This window comes from Crocodylus siamensis, chromosome 1, assembly GCF_052110815.1.
Source record: "Crocodylus siamensis isolate JL-2025a chromosome 1, ASM5211081v1, whole genome shotgun sequence".
NCBI classification, from domain to species: domain Eukaryota; kingdom Metazoa; phylum Chordata; order Crocodylia; family Crocodylidae; genus Crocodylus; species Crocodylus siamensis.
Genome location: NC_143395.1, coordinates 174,163,673 through 174,188,025, shown reverse-complemented (window position 1 = coordinate 174,188,025; position 24,353 = coordinate 174,163,673). Strand labels below are relative to the sequence as shown.

Genomic DNA, 24,353 nt, shown 5'->3' with positions numbered 1-24,353 from the left:
TAAACAAACAACATAATTAAAAGTACATCCCATCCCCTAAAGTGGAGAAAATGCTATGTAACAGCTAAGCAAAAGACTGGTGTGTCAATTCCTGAGTTCCATTTCTTATTCTGCTACAAAGTTACTGTGTTAACCAAGTCTCTCACTTCACTTCTATGTTTGTCTCTTTAAAATAGGTTTCCCTTCCTTATTAGGGTTGTAACCTTAACTAATAAAGTTAAATCTGTTCTCCCTTCAACTTTATAAATTCCCTTTTTAAAGTTCACTAATAAAGTTAAATGTGTTGACTTTAAAGACCTTTGGATACAAACCTGCTGACTTCCCCAAAATATAATTATTAAATACATTTTATTTGCTGTATTTGTGCACAAGCTGAAAGATATAAAGCAAGGAAAGGCTACATTTTTTCCCAGGGAATACTGAAATATTTAAGACTGTTATTGCAATTTCAAGATAATTAAGAATTTTTTAAACTAATAATAATATTCATATTTTAGGTTAAGTTATGATGATTATCTTCATAACCTCCACTTTGTTAATCCTGCAAAACAAGGGAGTTACTATTTAGAATATATTTTTATTCTATAGTCTTTATTCACATACTGATAAGTGCAAGTTTATTGTGGTTATTTCAGTATAACCTGAATATTCCCAGTGTCTTTGCATTGTCAGATAATCTCTTTGCCATTACTGGCGCTTTCTCATTTTTAATTCCCCCTCAGGTTTTCTCTGTGATTACTGCATTTCTTGACTTCATCACTACCACTGCAATTCCCTTGAGGTGTATGTGTTCCCTTTCTGTTTAACCTAATATACAACGCCAGATCCTTCTGGCTGAAAACAAGTCCTTCCCTCTGTCAGATTTCTTTTGGAAGTCTATCAGACTGCCCTTAATTTACATTGCAACCAGAGGCATCAAGAGCTTAGGCTATACAAATTGCTGATAATCACTGACTTCCATTAACTGAAGTAGAATCTGAATTGTCATTTATGAAAATTTACCTGCTGCTGTAACAGGTTAAAACAGTGCTGAAAAACTGAGCAGTTGCTTCCAGTTTCTCAAAGATACTGTGCTCCATTACATTAACCTCCTGGGCGCTTTCTTTCAAAGAGTACATTATTAGATTGCTTATTTTTCTCATGGTAGAGGGGAACAATTATCTGTTGACAGAATAAACTGCCTTGGTTGCCCCTTATTTCTTTCATATTTACAGTAAACTATGCCTCCTTTATAGCCGCTGAGAAGTGAAGTTTAGCAATTAAAGCCAAGGACCCTGGGATTTTATTCCTAACTTTGCCACAGAGTTCTTATATGCCCCTCTGCACTTTGGGTTACCTGTGACATTTAATTACATCAAAGTGTTTTGTAAATGTAAGCAGCTGTAAATGAAGTATTTATAAAGCTAGGGACTGAATAAAGTTGGTGAAAAACGTCACCACGGTCAGTTTTTTCTGGATTAAATATTTTTAAGATTAAAAAATCCTGGATTTTTGTTTGCTTTTTAAAAGCATGAAACTTACTTGGTTAATTCTGGATTTTGAAAACTTCCCTATTTTTGGTTTCCCTCGAAACACAGAAAACTTTGAGTAAAATTGAAGTTTTCTAAATGTTTTTATGGACAAAAAATCATTTTCTACAAATTGAAATTGATGGAAAAAATTGTCAATTGGCTGTAGAAGAAAGCTCCATCAGCATGATGGTTGCTGTATAAATATAAAATATATAGTTTACAGTCTGATGCAGGTGGGTATGATAATCGGGTTGAATATTCAGTGCCAAAATGCACATCATCATTGAAAGATTTACTGACAGAACTGCATTTTAAGGAATTATTGCATCAAAGAAATGGGTGGCTAAGTGTAAGAGGTGGTGAAAAAATGATAGAATAAAAGAATAATAAAAATAGTAATGGAGGAGCTTCTCTGATGAAAGTACAAGGCATTATTTCTTTCTTCTCCAAGCTTGTTGCAGCACAGCACTCTGCTTCCAGGTGTGTGCTTCCATGACTGTTTGCAGTTGTTTAACTATGACTTCATCTTAGATCATTAGTTTTACTATGTCAAACTTTGCATGTAGAAAATTTCACAATGGCTGAACAAAGTTCTTTTCTCCTTGTTGCCCCCTGCCTGTTCAGAAGTCCTTAGCTTTCTATACGACTTCCAGAGAGTTGGCCTAACACTACAAACAGAGGCAGTCCACATGATGGCTTTCCTTTGTGACTCTGTTGCCTATCACCTCCAAACAAGCTGTGTCCTGTGCAGAAGCAAAGCTGTTATCTGGGTGTGCTTGCAGCTGTATAGGGAGAAATTTCAGAAGCAAGCCAGAGTTCATCTCTAATCTGTATTAACTTTCAGATGGATTTTAATGTGGAACACAGGTCTGTGTGGAGTGGTGCTGTCAAGTAGCTGTTTCTCCCCAGCACTGCAGAGCTCCAGCCCCTGGATTCTCAGAGCAGGGCTTACCTGAGAGAGTAGGGTGGTGCCTAGAGGTAGTAGTCTCATCATTTCCTTTGTGGGATATTGCATGCAAGGGCAGTCTTCTACTCTGGTGTGTGGAGTGAGATGCTCTAGCCCAGAGGTAGGCAACTTTTTCTGGCTGCAGCTCAGAATGACCTACCCCAAGTCAAAGGTAGGTGGGTGGGTGCTAAGACCCTGCTGCTGCCCCCTCGTCTTCTCAGCTGGATGAGGAGAGTACCATAGCCAGTGTTTATCCCTGTGGCAGCATGGGAAGAGTGCCCACAGCTAGTATTTGTCCCTGTGGGGGCACGGGGAGAGCACCTGCAGAAAATGCTCCCTGCTTCTGAATGCTGTCGCGCCCCATAACGCCAGTGCACCCTTGACCTGCGAGCCTGGGTCGGCACGACCGGCTTGGTGCGAGGAGGGGGATTTATGAGGATTTATGACTGGGCAGGTGGGTGATAACGGTGAGCAGGAGTCAGGATGATTTAAACACAGCATGATGGTTACATAGAAAAGTTTATTTTACTTACGCTACTGATGGCTTGCAGCATAGGGAGAGGAGCTGATTGATTTAGTTACAGCATGCAGATATCATGTTACCCAGCATTTACAGGGTGGGTAAGACAGTTGCTTCCGAGCGATTCATATAAGCTGTTGCAGTCTGCAGATTACTAAGAGCTCTTGATAAGAAAGATAACGTCAAAGATAAAGAGATAAACAGACCAGTAAGACGAGACGGGGTACGCCAAAAAAAACCAAAAACCGTAGGCGGAAGAGAGAACATTCATTGTGCACAATCTGTTTTTCTTGAGTGTATACACGGTTCTCTGTTCTCTGCTTTGGGCGGAAGTTCTTTCAAAGTTATACTTTTCACAGGTGACCAATTACTATACGCCAGTTATAAATAATTAATGACTTGGCACTTGTGCTTTCTTTGTTTGCTCAGGTTTCATAAAAAAGGGTTATTTTTACTTGGGTGGTACTGGTTCTGTTTTGTCACAGGATGGCGCGCATAGTATATTTAATTCTACAACTTTACTAAAGTCAGCTAATCTTGTTACTATAGGTACTTTATCTTTTGTGCTGGGCTGCCAAGGTCAGTTTTTCTCTCTCGTATGAGAACTCAAGTAATTTGAAATGAGACACAGACAGGGGTGTGTATATGCAGCACCGTTAATACAGAGGGATAAATCACAACCACAGAGTTTGTTGTGTTAGCCTCTGACCTTTTGTCATCTGATCTTTTGCCATCGGCATCTGAAATCAAAGACTTTGATCTTTGACAAATGCCACTGAAGCCCCGCATCTGCAGGTCAGATCCAAAGGGTGTGTGGGCTGTAGACTGCCAACCCCTGCTCTAGCCCATTTCAAAAGAAGGCTTCCCTTAGTTTTGTGACATTATATAAAGTTAATGACACTTTATATTCCCCAAAGGTAGCGAATTTAAGAAAAGCAACTGTTTTCATAATATATTTCCTTTCCTGTTTGTATTTGCAAAATTGATAATAAAGTTGGCCAACCATTCCAAAACATTTTAGGCTGCAGCCTCACTCTGGGCTCAAAATTTGGCATCTGGTCAGCTCACAATCCCATTCAAAAGGGTCATAACCCCACATGGGGTTGTAACAGCTACTTTGTAGGATCACTGGACTGGTCACTCACACTTTCTGTTTAATCATTTTCTCATCAAATTCCTATTCCTAGGCACTAGCACAATATTGCAATACTTAGGCTGAAAACAGGACCAGGGAATCAGTATTTCTTTAGGAAACTTAATACTCACTGCCCTTTTTAATAAAGAAAGGCCACAGAGATATTTTTATTTACCATGTGCTTTTTAAAGACTTTTTTCTTTACTGAAAGCTCAGCTTACCTACTCAAAAGGCCCTCCGTATCACCAGGGTGTGTGATTGCCTCAGAAACATTTTATTATTTTCCCCATGTTTCCTGTTGTAGTGGATGTCATTCCCCTTTTATTTTGCCATTATTTCAAATGAGAAACTGAAGCACAGAGTGGTAAAGTGCCCTACTCCAGGTTACAGAGAGGCTATCTTAGAGCTAGGAACAGAGCCCTTACCTCCTAAGTCCCACTCAAATGAATTCACCTCTGGATGTAGCCCTTCAAAACAGTCAAGTCATTCTTTGCTGCTGTGGTAAGGAAGGTGATAGGGAGCTGAATTTCATGGTGCTGTAAGACAAGAGCCCCGGAGACAAATGTGTCAGATAATGTTAAAAACACATCGAATTAATTTATGTTACCTAAAAACATCTTAGTTGTTACCACCATTTTCTTCAGAATGGGTTACATTTCCCTGGGTATCATATCATTTCAATGAGATCAGTAACCTAAACTTTGCACTTAAACAAGCAAACTGTGAGAGGCCCATTACAGCCCTCCTACATATCCAGCAACTCCCTTAAGAGTGACTCCCTACGCCTGAAGAAGGGTGTTTGGCCCAAAAGCTTGCAAAGAACATTTTTTCCAACTATTCAGTTGGTCTAATAAAAGATATCACATTTACCCAAAGAACCTTGTCTGCCTAAAGAATGATGAACTCTTTGTAATCCACTTGCAGCTTCTAGATAACACTAAAAATGACTCATTGTTCTTGGTCTACTGCTTGTAATCTGCCTTTTGTTAATTTAACATGGGCCTCTGTGTGACTTGAGAAGGTTTTAATTAATTGCTGACAAGAACAAACCTATTTTATTCTTTAATAATGCTTTAAACTTCAGAACACAGAATTATTAGCCAGGTCTCAAGGAGCCTGTTTCACTCCTGAGATGTGACAGGCGGGGCTGTCCCTAGTGGTGGTGGGGGTGAATCGGGGCAGCTGCCCCAGCCTCTGCACTTTAGGAGGGCCCACAGAGCCTGGCGGAGCAGCCACGGCGAGTCCATACTGCCGCCAGCTTCATGTCTAGTTGCTAGGCACCCCCCCAGTCACCAAAAATGGCGCCTCTGGCCCCTCAGCACCCCCTCCCTCCCCACTGAATCTGCTGCTGGCTTCCTTGTGTTTGGGGACGTCTGTACAGGCTGATTTGCCCCAGGCCCCACACCCTACTCGGGTCGCTTCTGGTGACAGGATTTACAGAAGGGGACTGCACTAGGAGAGTGGATTACATATGCTAGGCACATCAAGAGACTGAACTACTTCCACATGAAATTTCTCTGTAAGGTCTTGAAAATAAAGTGGGAAGACAAGACAAGTAATGGAGAGCGCAGGACCAGCACACTTAGAAACCACTATCAAGAAGAGGAGGTTGCAATGGATCAGCCATGTCAGGAGAATGGGAGAAGACCATATCCCCAAGAATACTTTGTATAGTGAGATTTGAGACGGCTCTAGAAAGCAGGGTCACTTTTTATGGCAGTACCATGATGTGTGCAAAAATTATACAAATGTTGTAAACTTGGACTGCAACTCAGACAAAATGCAGATTTGTGAAACTGGTAACAAACTGAGTCACTCTTGACCTGGCTTGTCAGCCACAAACAGATTCATCAAGCATCAGACTAGACCTCTTACATGTATGCCATGATCCAGAGTATCGATGGTTGCCTACATAACTTTGGGCATGTTAGGAATGCCGATTCAGATACAAAGCACTTTCCATCTGTTAGTTAAGGACTAGATTCCGCAACTTTACTCTGAACAGCACTTGCCTAAGTAGAACTACTGATGCTAATAGGACTACCTGCTCAAATAGAATGGGTGCTGAATGTCAGACAAGCTTCACGGTACCACTGTGAGATAGTTAAAAGTATTGATCACAACATCTGCATCTGCATCTGCATCTCGGGTAAGTCACATCACTTTAAGGGCTTGTCTGGAGACAATGTACATTGTTAACACATGAGTTGTGACCAGAACCAAAGAGCCTGAATCCCAGTTCCAACTAGTAGCTCGGGATTCTTAAAGAAACCTAATAGAATCAGGCACCCATTCCTGTAACAGGGCACTAAGGTGCCTGGTACTTGTAGAGCTGGAATAACCACTCAGGTGCCAGTTGCTAGGGCAACCGGAGGGAGCTAGTGACCCACACCTGCTAGCAGTCAGCTGACCAGAAGGGGCAGGGCCCGGTTCCCATTTAAACCCCAGGACTGAGTCAAGGCAGGCAGTTTCCTGCTGGCAGCCAAAGGGGGAAGGATTTCTGCTGGAGTAAGTAAAGGGAAGAAGCCTGAACTATTTGAGCAGCTCTGGAGGTGGGTGAGGGATGGAGTAACCCTGGGGCCATGAATGAGATTTTAGCCAGACAGCTTGAAGTTATGTTGTAGCCCAGGGGCTGGTGTTTTGTTTGCTGTTATGCCAGAGGTTTGGATGAGGCTGTTAGGGGTTGGAGGAGGCCTCATAGGGGACCCTTGGCATTGGGTAACCCCAGCCCTGAGAAGGGGCAGTGAGAAGCCCCAGAGAGGGGGCGCAAACCCCTGGTGCCAGTGAGGCATGATCTTAAAAGCCAGGGAGCTCTGGTGTGCCTGTGGGGCAGTGTTATTCTGTTCTTGGTTTTTTTATGGCCTGGGAGGCGGCAGGCTCGGGGTCATCCCATGGTTTTGGACTTGTGGCCTTCCAGCTGTGGGGTTGGCACCTGGCCCCTCTGGACCAGGCTCCAGATTGGAGTAGGAAAAGGGGCCCCAGGCCTCAAGATAATGGAAAAGGCTAGAGCCTTGAAGTCAAACCCTGTTTAGTGGGTTTAGACAGGGAGGCTAGCTAGAGAAAATCAAGGGTCAGTTCCACATAGGGGAAAAGCCCCAACATATCCAATACAATAGGCAGCCTCCTGCTCACAAGATAATCCAAATTTCCATCAAGATGTGGCAGGTGAGTATAGGGTGGGACATAAGAACCCCAAAGAAGGATCCAAGGGCATCCATGCAAGGGGCAGAGTGCTAGGAAGATGGCGCTGGGCAGGGTGACCTGTTACAATGCCCCACTGAAATTCAAAGCCTTTGCTGCATGAGAAAACTGTCTCTTGTAAGTCATTTTAACATCCTTGTGTGGACACTTGACCTCATGGGCCATGTGGAAAGACCCTGAATACAGAGATGTGAGAATCATATCAGTATCAAAGAATATTGAGAGAAGCAACACTTACTTCTGCATGGTTCTGTACAACATAAGTGTAGCTGCAAAACTGCTCCAAAGCTAATCCTGCTTCATTCAGGGTCAAAGTTGGGATGATTTAGCTCACTTTGATCACTACAAGATCATGCAGATAGAACAGTTAAATCACAGCAGCTGACGCATATGCCTGAGCAGCAGCTTTCCCACTTTTTAAAAGGCTAAAAATATATATTTATCCATATCCTGCTTGCTTATTTTTTCCTCCAAAAGAACCATAAAAATGACACTCAATGTATGGTAGGGGTCACATTATAATCATGTCCCTGACAGTGTAGACTTGTGTGCTTGGTATTTTATTATAAGCACAAAAATACTGCAAGTCAGAACTGTTTAGTGTATTTAACTCTTTGAGTTCTTTCCGTGGTTATTTGGTTCTCCAGTGGGATTTTGTAAAGGTAGCAACTCAAGGGTTTCCTGTATAGTTATCCACTTATATTGATGGAAAAAGCTGGATTTCCTACAATTGAACCTGAAAATGTAGGGTTGACATATAATTGGAATAACTCAACACTCTGGTGACCAACAGAAGTATTGACCTGATTTAATTACATCAGCTGCTATATCATTTCCATAAACTGTCTACACAAAAAGAAAATGTTTTGAAGGTGCTGAGATTCTTTGACTAACCAGAGATAAGGATTACACAGCAAACTTACTGTCAGAGGTGTAACTGGCCAGGACTGCGCCCTGGAGTGTCCCCACTCCCTCCTTGCCATTCCTCCACACACACCCCACAGCAGAAATGACCTTTCCCTGGAAGACTTTCACTCAGTAACACACATTCATGTGCCACCTCCTGGGCTCTGCTGCCAGACCTGAAGCCGGAAGTTGCAGGAGGAGTGGGGGAGCAGAGAACAGGAGAGTGAGGTTCTCCCAGCTGAGTTCTGCTCACCCCAGCTCCCACCCCCTTGGGCAGCACCCAGGGCTCATGCCCTGCTCACCCACTTATCTTTACAGGTTACCATGCATTGCATGAACATCCTCACACTGCACTGGGCAGGCTGCCTCCCAAACAGCAAATCATATATCCTATTGCACATTCAACCAGAAAAAGAGACTGACTGACTGATTCTGTCACTCAGCCTTGCTAGCTGGCCTGTGCCAAGCACCATGCAGGCACAAACACAGTACTTCCAGGTTGGGAGGGAGTCCACATGAAGCAGAGCAATATGTGCAGGGCACCACCCCCATGGATGGTAAGCTTATCGTATAGATCAGGGGCTGGCAACATTTTGGGGCAGAGTGCCAAAAACACCTGCAACCTCAAGTAAGATGTTAGGGTGCCAGGGCCAGATGGCAAGGGAACCATGAGGGGCTCTATCCTTGTTGTGGCAGCACAGCCCTGGCCCCTTCCCTGCCATCTGCCCCAAGGTAGGTGTGCCAAGCAAAATGCCTTTGAGTGCCAAACTCTGACACCTGTACCACGGGTTGTGTACCCCTGGTATAGATACATCCCAATAGCTTTTGCAGTCCATAGATATCAATTGTAGACCTGAAATGCTAAAGAGAGCAGTCTTAGATTATACCTCAGGCTAGGAGCAGCCTTCAATGTTTGGGAACAACATTATGTGGGAACAGCTACATCTTGGTAAGAATCCTGGGAATAAAGGATGCTCCACTATTGAGCTAGGGTGCATTAGGATAGTGGAAAAATTAACTATGAGCTGTAGATAAGCTCCTCTTGTAGTCTGAAAGCCAGGGCAGTGGCTTTGGAGAGGCCTTCAGCTGCTACAGATCATTCCCTACAAACCTTAGGTGTGGTGTGAAAATCACTTAAGAGGTTTGCAGGGAAACTACCCTGCAATACTACCACAGGGCAGTAGCCATACTACCAAGTTACTAAGTGCTGCCGGACTTCTCAACATGTGGTGTTTTGCTCAGAGAAGTGAAAGGCATAGTACAAGCTGGTTTTTCAGCCAAGACATCTATCAGGGCATGGGCAGGTGTCATTTGTGTCAAGAGATATACACTGGGCAGGGGGGTGGCTGTGTCTGGGACCCAGGCTGCTAAAGCATAGGCTCTGAGGGTCATCATGACAAGAAGCCCCTGTGACTAGACCAGGCAAGAGTCAGCATTCTGGCCATGGGCTCCAGGAACAGCTCAGTTACTGCAAGGCTGGGGATCAGCAACCAGAGCTGCCCCACATCCACAGGAACCCTACGAACAGCCCCGCTTCCCCGACCCTTCAAATAATGCTGGGGGGCTCCAATACTTTTCAAAGGATGGTGCAGCTTTCCTCTCTGTAAACCCAACTTCCCTCTGCCCCCATTGCCTGCTTTCCTGATCAGCAGAGCAAGGGAGTGGGCAGGGAAGGAGTGAAGTGGGGAGGTTACAGTTCAGGTTAGGAAATTCCCACCCACCATAGCAAAAGCACTGTTGAGAGGGCAAGCTGTCAGTGAGTAGTTGGTGGCTGCTGAAAAGGGCAGCCCCCAACCCTGTAGGAGAACCCCTTCTTCACCCTGCCACCCCTGCAGGGTTGTTGGCTACTCTTGCCACCTGCTGCTTTTCAGCAGCTGCTAAAGGCTCATTGACATCCTGCTTTCTTCCCTGGCAGGTGAAAAGGCATGCTGTCATTGACTGGGCTCTGCTGGGAGCAGGGGAGCCATGGAGCAGCCCTCTATCATCCTCTGGCTGAAGAGCTTGTCTTTGAGGTACCTGCATGACTCTCCAGGCAAGAGGCTAGAAGGCCACTTCTTTCCACATGGTGCCAACATTTTCCCAGAAATTCTTAGCCTGCAACTGAATGCCTGTCCATACGCACAATCATGGTGACATGCCTTTTTCATTTCTCTTTTCTGAGAGAAAGTCCACTGGGCAGCATCAAAAATCCATGTCCCAGGATTCTGTCTCTAGCTCTCAGACTTTGCTGCAGATGGGACAAAAGCAAAACCTTGGACCCAGCTCCAATTTTGTAGATATTCTTGCCATATCTGACTAGGCTTTAGATGATCTAGTGACCAAGACACTAGATAGATACCAGTAATAAACTGGAAACAGAGCTCAAGTTCTGGCCTATTTGGATTAAATCTGTGAACTTCATGGCTGAAGCCCATATCTGGTTGGTGAAGAATTCCTCTGTTATATCCAAGGAGAAGGTTCATAGGTGGTGGTTGTTCTAGCCAGTATGTAATGTATCTCAGCCTTGTGACACATTCCCCACAGATGCTAGTGTCAGATAGGATTAGGTGACACATGGGACCAGTTCTTCCCTTGCACAGTCACCTCATGCCCTTTTGAAGGATATTTGAACACATCTGTGATCAACGGTGCACTGCTCAGATACCAAGCTGCTGAGTGGAGGACTAGTGGATTAAACTAACGCCTAGAAGAGTTCCAGAGTATTTCAGGGTGATGGCCTTTGTACGTGGAAGCCGTGAATGTGTAATTCATGCTATATCTGCTTGTTCTGCTCGTCAAGATCAGAGGTAAAAATGAGCAGTTCAAATACCAGTACCAATTACATTTGTATTTGTTTTTAATTAATGTCAGCTTGGCATCCAGCAAATGAAGTGTCATTAAAGAAAGAAACATACCTGTAAGGGGTAAAGTGTCTCCTTGGAGCCACAGGTATCATCTTTCACTGCCAACATTTCCTTAACATGGAAACTGGTTTAACCATAGCAAACATGTTGATTCCAGTGAAGTGTATGCTTACAAATTGGACAATATCCTCAGGCTACTAAGATGCATCATTTATGTGATACTGTCTTAACTCAACACCACTCATTAGTTTTCTATTGTTTCGTGCCAGTAATATAGAATGGCTACAGATTTTTTTATTTATTTATTTTTAACAGATGGAACAGTAGGGCTCAGGGTTGCCAACACAAGACTTTTTTTTACTGACAATATGCAGACTTTTTACTGAGAGCCAAACATTTTTACTGACAAATGTTTTACACAATATAAATGTAACCCTTCTGTTAGGCCCCAGACAAGGGCCAGGTTCAAACTTAGGGGTTTAACACCAACCACAGTGAAAATGTTTGATAGTCAATAAAAAGTTTTCAGATTATTAACAAAAACATATTTTTGGGTTGGCTACCATGCTGCACCCACCTCAGGGATCCCCTACTCAACCCCACATGCTGATCCCCTGATCAAACCCCACATCATACCGCCCTCCCTGCAAAGCACTCCCTAGCCTTAAGCCTGCTGGCTCCATGCCCCTGTCCCAGCATGGACATCCAAAGAAAGACTACTGTCTACCTACCTGCAAAGCAGGAGTATTACAGGTAGGCAATGGGATGCAGTAGCAGCACATGGCTGGGGGGCACGGGCTATGGAGCCTCCTGTCGGTTATAAAGCCCCAAGAAAACGTTTCCTGCAGGGTGCTGCACTCCCATTCAGACACCAAGTGCTGCTACTCTCCTCTGTCTGTCCACTACTGTTTGCCATCAGCTTCTTTCCAATGATGGAGCTCCAGTCATACTCCTGGTTGCTTAGTGATTTTATGGACAGCTCAATTTTTACATACTTTATGGACAGTGTTTTTAGCCTGTTTTTTGAATGGGCTTTCAATACATTTATGGACAGTTGTTAACCCTGGTAGAGCTTTTAAAGTACTTAATGCACGTGTGTAGATCTACACATATTGCAGAGTCAGACATATACATAATGGGCTATACACAAGTTTAGCAATTTAAATTGAGGGACCAATCTATCTAAAAACCAAAAAAATCATATGCCGTACAATTCTTAATCTGTGCAGGTCAGATATAAGTTTTACAGCTGTGCTCTGAGAGCATCACAATAATGATGGGAGAAAAGGAAATGATGGTTATTATTTATAGACATTTCTGAAATGCTCTTAACATTGTGGAACGTGAAAGATCAATTTAGTAAGCATAACAAAGCAGAAACAACATGTACAATGAGGTCCAGATGTGAGGGGGTATTTTTAGAAACATGTACTGACATTCTGGGACTCTGCACCTTAAATATTACTGAAGCTCTATTGCCTAAATCAAGTGCTCCTATTACATAAATAGAACACTTTGAGATTTGTAGGCTGTGGTATGGATGATGAAAGGATTAAGGGGCCAAAGCAGTAGCAGGCCAGCACAGTACAGAGTTTGAGGCATGGAGGGATAAAATAAGTCGAATTCTACTTATGGAAAAGCAAGTAGCTGGTTATAAATAACCCAGAGGAGAATATGTTTTTTCAGAAGTGGTGAAACTTGCTGATGCACTCAGGGAAAAGGCTGAACTTGGAAACAGAAAACGTAATATTTTCTTCAGATACAGTTCTGTGAAAATCAGCATGAATAAAAGAGCTTATGGCTCTCAGTTTGCTCCTCTCTCAATGTCTCTAGCCTAATTGTCCAAAAATACTGGATCTGTTTGTCTTTGATAAAAGCTGTGGATGCCCAGCCCCATGGGGTAGAGGGAAGGGAGAGAAAAAGTCAGGCCACTGCTGCCTTGTCATTAACTTACTAGGCATTTTTCACATTCTATCACTAAAAGTTCTAGTTTGGGAAGGGAGGTTTGGTTTTGTTGCTGAGGCAGGGGCCTGGGCCTCTGGAGATCTAGGTGCAGGTGCCAGTTCTACTTCCAAACTATTATATAAACTGACACAAATTATAATCTCTTTATCGCTCAGTTCCTTATCTGTTGAGCAAGTGTGATGTTTCATTTCTCTGACCTTTTATCTTGCCTATTGAGACTGTAAGTTGTTTTGAACAGGTGGTGACATCTGGACAGCACTAGCCCAATTGTGGTGTAAATAATAGCCTTCTGTGTTGCATTTCAAACTGATGGCTGCTCTTCTCTATCCTGACTTCAAAGCTGCTATGTGTTCTCAGAACTTGCCTAATGCACTAGATTGCAATGGGCTATAGGTGGGCCACTTAGCTGCTCAGGTGAGGCAGCTTCTACACATGTGGAACCTAAAAATAGGCATTTAGGGTACTTGTGGTCCAAAAAATAGACACTGACTGAAGTGAGGTGCCTAAAAGAGGCTTTGTGGCTGCAGTAGCAAGGCCTTTTGTGACTTAGATATTTAAGTGCCACCAAAATCCCAAATAGGTGTCCCTAATGTACCAGTCTGCATTCCCCCAGGATATTATGCTATACCCTGCAACATCTTAAGATAAGAGACATCTTAAAGATAAGAAAAGCTGAAGGAACAGAGGAAGGGCATCAGAGAAAGGGAGGAAAAACACCTGCATCCATGAGAAGGAAGATGGGATGGACCCTACAGGTAAAACCTGCTCCTTTCTAGGCATGTTGCTCAAAAGTAATTTCTAGACACAGTGAGAGCATCATTCATGTTCACTGATGCACTGTAGTTATTGCACTTTAAATCTAGTACTTGTATAATCAAGTACTAAATTAATGTTCAGTAATCAGCATTCCTGCACAGTAATAACTGCATAACTACATTACTGCATAGTAGCACTGGCACACACCTTTTTAGTGACACTACTGTGTAGTACCCTAATAATACTGCACACAGTAGCATTTTAGCACTGTTTGTGGTGTGCCACACTGCTTTGCAGTATTATTAGGCTACTGAACAGTTATGTCTCATGCAGACGTGCCCGGAGGTACATCTACATTAGTAATTTACTGTGGAGTTGACCAATTAGGTCTTCAGTAAAGCATCACTATCTACAGGTCACAGTAAACTAATTAACTCTGCTGCGGGATAGTACTGCCCAACACAAGTACTATCCTATGGTGGAATGTATTTACTCTGCTGCAACACTCATGTAGGTGACCAGGGCTGGCTGGGGCACGAGGGTGTTACAGTACGGAGGCTACCTTCCAGCTAGCCCCATGCAGGAGCACCTAGCCAGCCCCTCCACAGCATGCTGAGCCAGGGCAGAGCAGCCCCAGGCTAGCAGGCTGACCCCCCAGTCCCTCTGCTGTCCTAGGCAGTGCAACCCTGGCTCAACATGCTGCAGTCCCAGATACACATGTAAATGCTGCACCTGTGAGCCATAAACTTTAGCACAAAGTGTGCTGGAGTTTATTCAAGTACACTAATTTCACATGTAGATGTGCCCTGTAAGAGTACTATAAGGACCATGTACTTGACTTTTCTCTCTTTCAGAAACCACACAGCTTACTGCTTACAGCCTTAAATCATTAATAGCTCTGGCTTTCAAGTGATGCAAAACAAATTGGTCTTCTGGTTTATAAAATCATCTTAACACACATCATTATTTTATTTTCTTGCTGGCAAAGTCTATGAAGAGCCAGCTGTCTGAGCTGGTGACCCCAGGTACTTAAAATATGAGCACAAATATCTCTCTGGGAATTTTGTTTTGGTTCTAACATTAAATATTCATGAAAACATATAATTATCCTGGCAGCTGAACAGTATTAACATCCTGTTTCATAGGCAAAGTCCAATGTCTATCCCCGTCGTACAGCAAACAATACTCAATTTTTCATGGAGTTTGAAGTAATGGCCACTGTGCTCTCATCTTAAGCATAGATGGAGGGACAAAATATTATTGGGGGGGGCTGAGTTCATGCTTCAGCATGAGAACTACAACTCCCATTGTGCTCTGTATGGTGCAATGCATGTGCGGTTAGCCTCTTCTTCCTCAGCCGTGCACTGCTGAGCGCGCTTGGGTTGCTCGTCTTGCAGCATACCAAGCGGTACGGTGCTGCTGCTGCTGTCACTGGCCACCACAAAAATAGGTTTTTGTGGGGGGGGCTAAGCCCCCACAAGCCCTGGCCTTCCACTGCCTATGATCTTAAGTATCCCCAGGCTGTCCGAGTCTCATATACACACTAGTAAGGATGAAACAAAAGGCAGGAGAAGACCAGACAGTAACAAAAAAACAAAGCAAAGGGTGCTCAACATTAATCAGTGAAATGAGCTGGATGGTTAATTATTTATTCCAGCCAATGCAACCTAATTGTAAAGACAAAGCTGACAGTTAATGTGTGTTCATTATGCACACTTTGTGATCAAGAGGGGAGTGGGGAACAGAATCTTTGGCTTCAAGAAGAGTTTGTAACCCTTAACCTTAAAAGATTAGAGCCCACTGAGTGTGTCAAAATAATATATAAATATTGGGACTCCAAATGCACTCAGTGTCATGAAGAAGTATATTCATGCCAAAGGCGATTTGTAATTGCATTATGATTTTAATGTGCAGATTTCTTCATCAAGAATATCAGAATAGTTGGTGATGAGCAGGCTGGAAGAATCCAATTATACAGCAGCCTTTGAAAACCTGAAGGATTGTGGGTTGTAGCATCTTTTATTTGGACCAAGCTTGAAAACCAGAACAAAAGCTGAGAGGCTGAAAGAGGTCCAAGAAAGCCAAGAGTGACAAAGAGAAGGAGGGAGTGACCAAAGTTACCAAGAGCAAGAGAAAGAATAAGGAGGCTGAGGATAAACAGGAAGCCCCAAAACTTAGAGAGGTGGCTGGAAATCTTGGTGAGAAGTTACATCAAACACAGAATGCCAAAGCCAGACTGATTGCAAGCTTTCTTTCTGCCTCATTATTTCAGATTAAAGAATTAGGGGGGAGAGTATGCATATTTTAAACAATTACTAGCAATTTAGTCATATTTTGTATTGGAACAAGTGATCTGAAAAAATGTCACATCCAATTTTTCCTTTACATCTTGAATAGAGTTTTCTATTTAACCTGAGTTTGAGGGAGGAAAAGAGGAAGTGGTTAAAATGCTGAGCCTTCCTGTTAGCAAATTAGAAAAATAAACCTCTTTATTATTGCCTTCGATGAACACTTCAGGCTGGGGTTTGCTGAGGAAAGGCCAGCTGAGGTGAGTAGGAGCTTGCTATCTTTTCTGAACAGCCACCTTAAAATCTCCACCCATTATTGCCTTCTACATGAAGGTTAGGGATTGTTCCTGTGCAAGTTGCACAAGAAGCCATTCTTCCAGTGGTCTTTAGCAGCAGTGAAGGCCAGAGGCAGTACATCTTCTAGAGCTACCTTATTTAAATAAAATATCTCCCTTGAGTCACTATTTCAAATTTCATCCAGTCCCAGATTTTAGGAATTTAAAGTCTACACATGTTTACAGGTGTATTTTTCCCACCAGGCCAGGACTTGGGATTCCTTTAATTAAGAAAACAAAGGCCTACAAATGTGGAAAATTTAGAAATGATTGAAGGAGAGGGAACAGTGCAGGTGTTCTGTCTGGAACTGCCCTCTCTCTTGCTCCTTACGCCTTCCTGAATCAGCCTAATCTGGGGAAAATGAGAGCTACACTAGTCCTCCCATATGAGAAGCAGGCAGAGAGCAGCACTGTTTCTGGGGCTAAGGTCCCAGGGCCAGACATCCAGGGAAAGCAGCAGCATAGTCCCTGTCTGCTTCTCGCACAGGGAACTCTAGAGCAAGGAAGAAGAGGCAGAGGGTGGCACTGTTCCCTGATCTTAGCTCCCAATGCCCAGGAGCCAAGCAGACTGAGCCCTGCAAGAAAGTCCCAACCCACTCCAGGCACCTGGGACTCCCGTGTGAGGAGTGGGCAGGTTCTTTGCTCTAGTACCCCAGGGAGAGCCTCCCCAAGCCCAGTCCCTCGCCATGCCAACTTCCCCTTGCTGCCCCCACCAGACAGCTGTGTGGCACAGACAAGCAGACGGCAGGAACCAGGGTTGGGAAGGCTCTTCCTGAACCTGCTTCCTGGCCCCACAGACTTTTCTATCACTGCCTCACCACCCAGCTGGGCAGTGTAGGTGGCAAGGGGAAGCCTACGGGACCTGGCAAAGCCACCTGCCTCTTCCTGAATCCAGGGACTGCCTGGTTTGGAGAAGAAACTGGGAGCAGTGGCTGCTGCTCCCCTCCCCTCAACTGGTCTGGAAGGAGATGGGAGCAGCAGCCCAAAGGTCCCAGCCTACTTTTCGCTCTGGTGACTCTGGTGGTGAAAGCCGGTGAGGTCTTGTGCCACCACTGCCTCCACTAACTCCTGATGCTCCAAATCCAAAGCTGCATTGGATGTAACACTTAAAAGTTGAGAAATACATGCCTTCTTAGCTCCCAGAGCTCAGAGTGTGCACATATACATATGCGTATCTATTCTGGGTTTTGTTTGTGGGGCGGGGGGGGGGTGTCAATATAAGCCACAACCTTAATGGTATTTAAGATCTACTGAAGTGAATTTGAAAGACTCTGCCTAGCTAAGAAATGTATTGCAGAGATGGAAAGTGTTGCCAGCCCTGGTTTTGATCTCAGTTTTTACCAGCATGGCTTCTTATTAGCTCTCTCGCACACAAAGGTGCTCGCCAGTTTTGACTGACAAACTGTGTGGTATAATTTCTCTCTCATCAGCCATTCTGCAACCTCTGATGAGCATTAGTCATATAACAAATGTATTGTTGGATCATAACGTTTGTTTAGTTCCTGAGCATACAAGGATCAAACACAATTGTAAAAACAAGTGTCAATAATAAACTCCGGTGCGCTCAGAAACGGTTTGCTTGAGAGAAGATTCTGGGAAAATAAAAGAAAGAAAAACAGTAACAAAAACCAAAGCTTTATGGTTTGTTTACCAATGTTCTCAAAAAAAACCCTGCCATCTGCCACCCAGGATCTGATCTTACTGTGGGCGGGAGCTACTTTCACCAAGTTGTTTACAGTTTCCCATCATTTGTCAAACTAATTTTTACCTCCAGGTACCTTGGTACTTTTCATGTAAGTATTGCTATTATACAGAATTCATTCATAAGAACTGAAGTAAAACCAGTGAAAACAGAGGTGCAGTGCTATGGCCGGACGTCCAGGGCAGCTGCTGTACATAGAAGCAGCAGTGACTTTCTGTTGCTGCCCTGCCACCTGTGTGATTGTGCAGCTGCAATGGCAGCCTTTTTGTCTGTGCTCCCTTTCCCCCATGAGTCTATGTGCAGGACAGGGCCCCAGTCTCCCTGGCCTAGATACGCCACTGCATAAAGCATGTGCTGTTAGGTGACAAACGGCAATAAAGCAAAGTTTAAAACTCAGAGAGTAATTTGTGGCCTAGGGCAGCAATAAATCATTTAAGGGCCATTTCACTTGGTTTTATTAGTCTATTAACATTGGTATTAATAAAAATATTACACTGTAACCATAGCAACAAGCACAACAAATGGCTTTCATGGTGTTTATGAAATAAAGGCCATTCTCTTTAAAAAAAGACTTGTTGAAAAGCCACAGGAAAGTAAACTTTGTTTCTTACAGCAAATATACCAACACTACACAGCTAAACCACACTAAAACCCTGCTCCACATTTCATTGTGCTCTTTCCAAGAACTCTCAGAACTTCTTGGGAAACTTTAATAGAAATTTAATTTAATTTAGAAACATTCCTGTTCCCACAGTGCCTATCTTCCCTCATCAATTTGACAACAACTTTTTATTTGTTTTGTTTTGTTTTTTAAAAGGCTATTTGCTAAATTTTTTAGAGGTCCACAAATGAAAAAAAGGTTGAAAACCACTAGTCTGTGGGGAAGCCTGGGTTTTAAACTGACTAATTTTAACACATTAAAGGCAGCCATTCATTCCTCTTGGGCACTGACAGAAGTGACATTTGTCACATGATCGGCCCCCTGAAAGCATTCTACAACCATACCATGACACACATGACATAAATGCATGGCTGCAGAGCACTTTAAAAGTGGCCGATTACACAACAAATTAACCCACATCTAATGAGGGATTAGATGAAGGTGCTCCAAAGTGCTGCACTTTAGGGGACTTCTGTTCCTCAGGTCAGTCTGTCAGTGTGCTGTCTGCAGAGAGAGCAAATTTAAATTAGACATCAGGAAGAACTTCTTTACAGTAAGGGTTGCCAGAATCTGGAATGGGCTTCCAAGGGAGGTGGTGCTCTCCCCTACCTTGGGGGTCTTTAGGAAGAGACGCAACAAACACCTGGCTGGGGTTATCTGATCCCAGCACTCTTTCCTGCCTGGGGCAGGCGGTTGTACTCGATCTACCGAGATCCCTTCTGATGCTAAAATTCTATGAAATCTGTGGAAGGGAGGGGTAGGTTGCTGGCTGGGGTTTGCCTGGCTTGAGCTGGGGGGGTGGACAAGTGGATTGGAACACCTCCACTTTGCAGCCCTTTCCCAGCCCTTTCCCCCTCCAGGTCAGGTCAGACAAATCACAGCCTGCAGTTCCCTCACCCTCCCATCTTGCAGACAGTACCAGAGCTGGGAGAAGGCCAGGGCCAGGGTGCAGAAGCTGCAGGTAGAATCCTCTGCTGGATCATCTCCAAAGTGGAGCTTGCCATTCCCCTTCCCCCCCGCCCTAAACCAAACAGGTGAATGTCTGTGGAGCTGGGGGTGGGGGGAGTCACTCCAACTTATGGTGCTTTACGTGAAGCGTCATGAGTTAGAGCAGGGAGTTGAATGTCTGTCAGGACCTTTTGTGTCCCTCCTAGCCACGTAATGTTGGTATCAATGTCATTAGAGGAATTAAAGATCTTGTGTAAGTGATGAAACCCAAAATAAGTAAACTTTCTCCAGGAAGACTATAACACTTGCTCTAGGGCACAAAAGCTGTCGGCAGGGCATTGAACCTGATTCTCCCAGATTTCAGGCTAGTACCTTTACTACTAGGCTTGCCATCTTCCTACTGTTAAAGACTTAAGACCTACTGGTTAGCATGCAACGCTCTTTAAAAACTTAGCTTGGGACAAGGAGCTAAAACCCCATTTTATTGACCAAAAGAAAGATGAAGAAAACCAAATTGGAACACCAATTTGTTATTTAAATTCCTAGATGGGAAATTAACAGGAAAGAAACTGCAACCAAAAGTTAAACTGGGTGTATCTACATGAGACACTAACTATACAGTAACCTAATAACACTGCACAGTAGCGTGCCAGGCAAAACCTGTGCTAATACGCTACTGCACAGTAGTATTAGGCTGCTGCACGGTTAGCATCTGATAAAACCTATGTCCCAGCACTACTGTGTAATAGCATGAGTCACTATACATTGATTTAGTACTTGGTTATCCAAGTACTAAACTTAATGTGCCATAACTACAGCACATTAATGAACGTGTATGTCACACTAGGTTGGAGATGCCCAGGTGTGGCCAGGCCGGTGGGGTAGGCACTGACCAGGACGCGGCTTGAGTTATACCAAACTTTTTATTTCTACTTAACAAAATGCACAAAATACTTTGCTACTACTACTTCCCACGCTAATCTCAATGACTTACGTATATAAACAATTAAAACAATTGCAAACAGTTAACAATGGGGAATTGTGTCCGTTGGGTCACGAGGTTCAGACTGAGGCCCCTTGCGTTCAAAACTGCACGTGGTCTTGGTGCGGCTGGCCAGGGCCCTAGTCTCAGACCTGGTCAACAGCTCATAGATTTCAAGAGACTATTTAACAGTTAGGCTTGCATGCTTACCACAATGGCAAACAGAAGCGGCTTCATGGCGGGGGAACACTAGTCACTTCGTGGAGGCCTCAAAAACTGACCCGAGACGGCGCTCGGGGAGGGGCGGCCCTGGCGGGTGATCAGTCTGCAGGCCCTATGACGCTTGAAGTTTTGTTCCGAACTTGCCCCATCAGGGCTTTTCCCGCGACTGCTTTTGTACTGTTAGGCTATAGCGTTTTATTTCCAGCGACCAATCAGTCGTCTTTTCCCTCAGCAATTTGTTCCCGGTGACCAATTGTGCACCATATCAAAACTTTGGGCTGCAGCGTTTTGTTTTGACTCACGCCAGCTATTATTATCTTGCTTTTGTTTGTCAGTCAGTTTCGAGGCGGGTGATCTTCTGCTATGTGAGGGTAGCAGACACCACTCATCCAGAGACCTTTGCATCGAGGCCTAGCACACTGCCGACTTATAACGTGGCCTGGCCAGTCACCCGAGCATGCCCGTGACACCCCCTGCGTGGCCATGGCCGCGGCAACTAGATGACGTCATCGTCGTTTAGAGCCTGCAACATGCCCGTGACAGTGTAAATACACTTACTGACTACTATAATGCAGGAGTTGGCAACATATGATTGGCGGAGCCACTGCATTTAGCCTATGGAACCACAGGGCTTTGCCTGTGTTGGGATTGAGCAGCCAGGAGCTGTACTGAGGCCAGGGAGATGGAAGCTACTGGTGTCTGGTCTCAGAAAGTTTTACTTACATGAGAAGTCCTCCCTTACACGAGGAAAGGGATTACAGACCTGAGTTTTTGATTGACTGCAATTCATTTAGGTTATGAAAAACTTTCAACGGTTTTGGTTTGTGTGGTTTCCAACCTTTTGAAATTTTACTTCATATTTGGAGTTAATTCAAGACTAACATGGTAAAGGCAAAAATCAAAAACAATTGGCAAGTTCAGTATATTGCATGCTAGAAGTGAATTTCAGAGGAGTTTGAGGTTTGGGGAACTCTCAGGCTACTTAGTTGGATAGTTAAGGCTTGTTCAAGTTTACTATTTTCTTTCTGTAATTTAATCCCATATTCCCTTCTATATATTGCATAGAACTCACTGTCATAGCATATCAGGAAGTACAAGAACTTAGGTCTTATCCAGACACAAATATGAAATCCACAATCTAACAAATAGAATCAAACATACTCAACCAGTCTTAAAATATGATTTTTTCTATGGAACAACCTATCAGTCCACTTTTTGTCCCACACATATGGCCAGGCAACATTTTTAATTCCCCTTCATCAACAATTTTCAAAATAAAAGCCTCTTTTTTCAAACATGAACACTTTAAATTTACTTTGGTGGGGGACACCCTCAAAATAATTTGGCTTCATTATCCCCTCCTGTAACAGGAGACTTGGAGTGGCATGCAGTTGGTTCATTTCCACCCTCTTCCTCTTGTGTGTAGCTCTTTCTGGGAGAACTCCCTCTCTTCCTTGGCCTCACCATCTAGCTAGCAAATTCCTCCAAAGTACCACCAATCTGCAGAGAAGCTAGGTTCTACCTTTTCCACCCCAACTGAGCTAGATTGTTTCCCTTTATTCTCCTGCCAAGTCTGATATTAATTTCAAGTACAGCAGGAAGAGACAGCCTGGGCCAGAGACTACCCTGTCAGCAAGGGAGGCAACTTGGATCCACCACACCTTTCCGAATGGAAAGTTTTTGAGTTCTCATCTTAAAATTAATTTTTAAAGGAAACTTCATGGCTTTATATATACATTTTCCAAATAAAAGTAAAACTCCAAAATGTATCAGTGTTATCACAATCAAATATTTTATCAAACATAATTGATCTTTTCCCCCAGAATCTGATTTTGTGGGAAATGTGATTGTTTTTTGATTTTGTTTCAAAATAGAGGAGGGGGGATCAAAATTGTGGAATTTCCTGCGAAACAGAAAATCTGGTACCTGCTCTGCTCTAGTTATCACCCATGTGAACTGACTGGAGCCAATTACTTAAAGGTCATTTGAAAATAGCCTGACTCTTATGGTTTTATGTCATTCCATAAAAATAAAAATGTAGCTGATGCATTACAATAAACACTGTCCAGCTGGGCAAAATGGAGACACGCTCCAGTGATTTTAATTTAAATTCCTAACCATTATTCAGTTGTTGGCAGCAAATTATAAACTCTTTAGTTTGCAGGTTTGCGACTGCTGGGCTCTAGAGGAGAACAGGGCTGGTAAGAAGTGCTGTCTGCTGAGCTGTAGAAGAAGTTAAATGTGTGGTCTCAGTTGTGGTCCTTGCTAACTTGTATTTACAGTGTGGCGTGCTAGGAGTGCTTTCAGGAGATGATCGTTCTCAGAATGATAACACAGCAGGTCAGTGAGCTGGGCACTGTTGGACAGCTAGTCTTTTCAGAGTGACCCATTTATCTTTCTAAGCTTCACATTGGTCATGCTGGAATACAACCCGATTTAAATTTTGCATACTTGGAACAATGGGGACACCCAGTGGCTGACTAGTTTCACTGCATGTTTTTTATGTATGTTCTTGAGATAAATTCCAGGATTTCTATGTTCTATAGTCTTGTGTAAGCATGTATCTACATAATGTTTCATGAGATATAACACCAGGGGAAGAGTTTCCCAGTTCTCAAAGTACAAGACTGAGTGTTAGGGTTTGTGATCATTATTGCCATCTCTGATAGTTTTTTCCTGCGATCTACAGCAAGTGACTTCACCTCTCCTTAGCTCTGTTCCAGTGTCTGTTTCATTTCAATTTTAAATGTGTGACTCAGATTCTTACCTGGTGTACTTTATTAATTTCATGGAACTAAAACAATTAAGATCATTTGAGGAGTTCATCCTAAATTTCATGTTCGGTCATCTGTTTTTTTTATTTATGGAATGATGTTCTGTTCAACTATTTCCTAAGTTACCTCTTAACAATTTATTTCTGTCTGAGATTTGTATTTACAGCACAGCTTTTAGCTCAGTAAAATGCCAGAGGACAAGTGGAGTAAATGCTGAAACATGGCCCACCAGACTATTTTTTAGGTCAAAGTTAATTTTTTCTTTAAATGTACTGATTTAAATCAGGGATGTCATACTTACAACCTGCAGAACCATGTTTTGTGGCCTGTAAGGTTGGCAGAAGGGTCAAAAATTGTGGACAGAGCAAGCAGGGGTGGGACCTGCTGCCCAAATTCAGGCATGCAGCTCTGGGCATGCAAGTTGGCAGCGGAGGCAAGTGACAACTTCATTTCTGCCTGCCACTGCCACCTTTTGCCCCACTGCTTACCCTGCCACCACATCTGGATCCATCCTACAAGGAGCACCACAGTCTAGATCTGGCTCAGAAGGTTGGGTGAGTTTGGCACCCTGGATATAAATCAATACTAAATAAAGTTTTTTAAAGATCTTGATCTTTACCCCTATGACCACATGTAGATTAATTATTTTGAGCCCAAT

The 24,353-nt window shown here is 43.5% G+C and overlaps 1 long non-coding RNA gene across 3 annotated transcripts in view; it reads right to left on the bottom strand.

The window, feature by feature from the left end:
- LOC149873675 (uncharacterized) overlaps positions 1-24,353 on the bottom strand; it is a 132,079-nt gene that overhangs the window by 14,974 nt on the left and 92,752 nt on the right. Inside the window, exons 3-4 of one of the 3 annotated variants that reach the window (XR_016442612.1) lie at positions 4,538-4,648; positions 116-3,140 (exon numbers count right to left, since the gene is read on the bottom strand). This is a non-coding gene — a long non-coding RNA (uncharacterized LOC149873675). Of the gene's footprint in view, positions 1-115; positions 4,649-24,353 lie in introns of those variants that run through there. The other 2 variants (XR_016442613.1, XR_016442610.1) reach the window with 2 other exon arrangements.